General features: G+C 40.3%; 1 pseudogene; it reads left to right on the top strand.

Moving 5' to 3' along the window:
• Positions 1 to 1,312: 1,312 nt before the first annotated feature.
• LOC138165492 (protein RIC-3 pseudogene) lies at positions 1,313 to 2,350 on the top strand (annotated as a pseudogene).
• Positions 2,351 to 5,221: the final 2,871 nt, after the last annotated feature.

Below are 5,221 nucleotides of genomic sequence, written 5' to 3'. Positions count from 1 at the left end.
CTTATTTGGTGGTTTTTTGCTTCTTTTAAGAAAGTTTTTAATTCTTACCAGGAACATACGTATTCATTGCAAGAGTTCCCTTACTGAGTTGCCCATATGGAAGAAATCACAGCTCCAAATAAAATTTTAAAAGAACAATGAACAAAACACACATGGATAATACACACTAGAGTGTTTGGTATAATCTGGGCTGCTGCTAAAGTTCCATCAAGGCTACCTGGCTACTTAAATATCTATGGACACCACAACTATTTCTGAAGCCCACTAATGCAGAATTATTATAGTAAACCTTATTTCTTATCTATATTTTGCATCAAAGTGAACCAAGCTAAAATATATATATGCATACTTTGTTACTTTACAAGTGATATTGTTGACTGTTTTTCTAATTTCTTTGGTATTAACCACTGCTATTTTTTTGGCGTTATACCTACATGAATGCTACTAAAATGTAGGATTTTAAAACATATATTCCACTAAGTATATATTTTTTTTCCTTCAGAAGAAAAACAATTTGATATAGATTATTCATGTGCAGCCATGCAAAATATTCCTAAACTTTTTTATCATTAATCACTTCGACTATATATACACCATACTATGATTAACCAATGGCAATATACGTATGGCAAACAATATATTCCCTGTCCTTATTAAGCTTTGAGTATAGTGGGGGAGGATAAAATAAACATGGCATAAAATAGAATATGATAAGGGCAAAGGAGGGGGATAGACAAAGTTCTATAATAAATTTTAGAAAGATCAATTTGAAATTTGAGTTAACAAGTTGAAGGAGTAAATGACACCAGACCAAGATCTTGAATGATTTTAACAAGCAGAGATATAGAAGCTGTGTATTCCAAACATGATTTATGGCCTGTGTAAATGCACTGAGCTGGAGAGGACAGGATCAAATAAAGAAACACTTAAACTGGGATTCAGAGAAAGTAAAGGGAATAGATTGAAACAAGGCAAGAAACATAAAATGAACCCAGATTTTGAAGTGCCTTAAATTATATATTAAGAAAAAGGACTGGGGCCTGGGGCCGGTACTGGGGTGAGGGCCTCGTGCTGTGCGTCTCCCTGCTGCTGCCCAAGGCCTTCTTGTCCTGCAGGAGGAGGCCTGAGCCACCGCCCGCGCCCTTGGGACACAGCAGCTGCATGTGCTTAAAGATCCACTAAAGGGCCCTGAGCATGGCCTCTGCCTTGCCCCTCCCCAGCCCCACAGATGCGGCCTGCTCACCCTCCTGCTCTCATGGGGTTTCCTTGGGGCTGGGGTCCTCGCATGTGTGCGAATGCATGTGAATGGAAGATGTCTGTGAAAGATGGATCGATTTCCACCAATGATGCATCACCAAGTGCCTTCAGATGGCCCTGCTACCGGCACCCCTTTCCCAGATCTCACCTTACAGAGGCAATTGCTAAAACCAAAGGATCTGGTGGCAGTGTGGGAGGCAGTGGTGGAAGAGGCCTTATGGGCCAGACCATTCCCATCTATGGTTTGGGAATTCTTCTCTATGTCTTGTACATTCTGTTTTAGCTCTCTTCCAAGGGGAAAACCATTGCAGAGGAATGGAAATCTACCACTCCTTTGCATGGAAATGCAACTAGGAAATCACCAATTATGAGCTTGCTCAGCTGCAAGAGAAACTGAGGGAGACAGGAGAAGTCATGGAAGACAGAAGAAGACATGGAAAAGTCAATCAGCCGATTAGGACCAAACTGCAAGAGGGCACAGAACGTGACTTCGGACCAGGAAAAACGGTTATTGCAGCAACTCCAAGAAATCACCAGGTTCATGAAGGAGGGAAAACTCCACGACAGCCCCTCTCCTGAGAAAGAAGCTGAGGAAGCCCCTTACATGGAGGACTGGGAAGGCTACCCAGAAGAGACCTACCCAGTTTATGACCATCAAGTGAAGACCAGATACAATCCTAGTGGATTATCCGGACTTGAGCCAAGCATCTGCTGAAGAGATAGCAGAAAGAATGGGGGGGGCTCGAGGAAGAGAAGGATCATTTGTGCTGTGAAAGTCTACCCGTTGACTGGGTGAGGTCAGCCAGGACTGCCAAGCCCAGGAAGACAAGACTGTAAGTTTGAGTGACCAGGACAGAGTCCTGCCTCTCAGCCAGGAATTAGAATGCTGTCAACATGAAGAGGATGATCCTGCCATCATAGCATAGAACACAGTGTTCCGCTTGGACAGCAGCAGAGAGCCAGAGGAAGCACACCTGTGTTCCAAAGAGGCAGTGCTGGGAAACAGATGGAGGAGGCAGAGCAGGTGGGCACATTAAGGAAACGCAACCTTCAGGGCTTTGAAAAAATCAAGGCTTGGAAGTTAGTTGTCTAAATCCAGCAGTTAACCCATTCGATGGAGCCTCATCTTTCACCTTTGGCCCAGTGACCTGGGTAGTTGCCTATCGTCTCCTCTGTGAGGTTGGTCCAGTGTAGCTGATACCACCATCCTCCAGGCCATATTTTTGTTGGCATGCAGAGTGATGCAGAGATGGACGTGAAGAGGACAAGAGGGGTCATAGCTACTCTTCCTCTTCCAGCTTCTCAGAATAGTCAGTGCATTCAGCAATCATTATCTATTAATAATTCCCAATTTGACTCCCTCTGCACAGGAGAGGAGGTCTGCCTGGAAGTATAGCCCATTCCTTCTATCCAAAAGCAGTCACCACCAAGTGGCTTTCCTTTATGTAGGTAGACAGCCATTCATGAAGAGAGAAGCCTCCAGTTGTCCAGTTATGTGAGTTTGGGTACAGTGAGAAGACTGGAAGTTTGCTTTGAAGAATAGATTGGTTTCATTTGTAGTGATTATAGGTTAAATGTAGAAGGAAACTCTTTCTAAGTGTGGCCCTCGCTGAGCAAAGGAATTTCTGGGAGCATACACAGACTCTTAGATTCCATCCTAGGCCATCCTATAGCTAAGGAAGAATTCCTTCTGCATCCCTGACAAGTTGTCATTGAGCCTTTGCTTGAATACTTCCAGTGCAGGACAACGTGCTACCTTCTGAAGAAGTCAATTCTGCCTTTTTGGAGAGAGCTTTAATTGTTTAGAAGTTTTTCCTGACATCAAGTCTAAATATTCCTCTCTGTTTCCCCATCCATTGCTCCCAAATCTAATCAGAGTAAGTCTAATCTTTGTTCCAAGTAACAGCCCTCCAGATTCTTTAAGGGCTGTCCCCCTGGCCTGGTGTGGCCTGTCTCCCCTGTGTCTTTTTCAGGCTAAACATCTCATCTCTATTTCCTTCATCTGCTCCTCATGCGGCATTATCTCAATCAAGGTCCTTCACCATCCAAGTACCCTCTGGTCACTCTCCAGCTTATCACAGTCCTTCCTAAAATGTGAGGTACAAAATCAGATGAAGGCAGAGAACCACAGGGTCGTCAGCTTCTTAGTCCTAGAAGCTACACTTCTCTTAATGTAGCCTCACATAACACCACCTCTTTGGCCATCAAACCACCCTATTGACATACTGAATTGCAGTCCGCCAAAACCCACAGCTATTTTTCAGGTGAATTTCTTCATGCCACACCACTGACCTTGTATTTATAAAATCGATTTTTTGAACCCAATCACAAGAATTTACATTTATCTATATTAGATTGATTCAGACCAATGTTCTAGCCTGTCAGTTTTGAATTGTGACTCGTTCATGGCACTTTAGCTATGTCTCCTAGATTTTTGTCATTTGCAGATTTGGTAAGCTTCCTGTATTTATAACTTTATCTAAATCATTGATAAAAATATTAAGGGACACTCCAGTTAAGACTTGGCTCCAAGTAATAACTGCTTCTGGGCTCTACCCACTCAGCCAACTGCAACTCCACCTAATTTGACCCACATCCTCCTGTCTTTTCTGCACAAATAAAACGAGAGATTTTATAAAAAAAAAGAAAGAAAGAAAGAGAGAGAGAGAGAGAGAGAGAGAGAAAGAAAGAAAGAAAGAAAGAAAGAAAGAAAGAAAGAAAGAAAGAAAGAAAGAAAGAAAGAAAGAAAGAAAGAAAGAAAGAAAGAAAGAAAGAAAGAAAGAAAGAAAGAAAAGGGACTGTACCTGTTAGTTCACTAGTAAAAGAAACCTAAATGGCACAGTGGATAGGATACTGGGGATAAAATCAGAAAGACTTGAGTTTGAAATCTTAGTAACCCCTGACCTCTGTGACTGAGGCAAAATTCAAGTTACTGGTTGGGCTAAAGGTAAGACCAGCAATAAATCACTTAAAAAAAATTTTAAAAATCACTTATGGAGATTTATTTGCACTATGTAGTTATTGTGTCTTTAAAATGGAGTGCATTTCTCCTTAAATATAAAAATCTACTTTAGGGACATTCACAAGTAAATACAAAATACTTTTCATCTACTTAATTTATTTATAGTTGATAGAAAATATTTTAGCTACACTAGAGATAACATTTCAATAATGTTCCACCTTTTCACCTATCCATTGTTCACTCCTGCCCAAATTTCCATTAAATTATTTTGAAATCTCTCTTTATCTTTCAGATTTCTCTTTCTGGTTCCAGAGGTATAATCTAACTTTAAGTAAGATATTTATTCTTTTATCAAAGTTATTTAAAATACAATGAAACTTGTGAGTTTTCCTTCTTATTTTTGAACACTGTAGTACTTCATAGCAGACCCTGACACTGACCTCTTAAGTTCTAAAGAATGAAGATATTCCTAGCCTTAGGAGTATCTTAGCCTTAGGCATGGTGAATTTGGGCAGGTTTTGCTCTTAGCTTCAGAATCTATGCCCCTTTACCCCTCAACAACTGCATCAATGAGTAGATTCACTAGGAACTCTGTCTGCTTTAACTGGCTTTACAATAAAATTTTCCCCTTAATTGGAAGAAGGTTTAATTTCAGCAAACTATGATTTTCAAGTCAAATACAGATCCATTGCCTCTTTTCATAAGGCCTATGAGTTAAGAATTTTATTTATATTTGTCTTATTCAAAAATGTATCAACTTTTCTTAGCTCATCAGCTGTACAGAAACATGCAATGGGTTGCATTTGACTACTAGACCATAGTTTGCTGACTTCTGGTGTAAACTAGGGAAAGATGTGAATAAAACATAGTAATTGCTTAGATCTGAAGCTGATTGGATGATTTATTGAGTTAATCTGTAAACACAAAGAAGTTAGGGGTTGGAAAGAGATAAATATAAATGTAGATTACATAAGAAAGCCAACCTCTAAATTTTAAACATCC

The sequence above is a fragment of the Petaurus breviceps genome, unplaced genomic scaffold (assembly GCF_028583685.1).
Source record: "Petaurus breviceps papuanus isolate PSGF00001 unplaced genomic scaffold, PetGlider_PUasm1.0 213, whole genome shotgun sequence".
NCBI lineage: Eukaryota > Metazoa > Chordata > Mammalia > Diprotodontia > Petauridae > Petaurus > Petaurus breviceps.
Note: the sequence above shows the minus strand (reverse complement) of the source record. Positions and strands in the feature narration are given on the sequence as shown.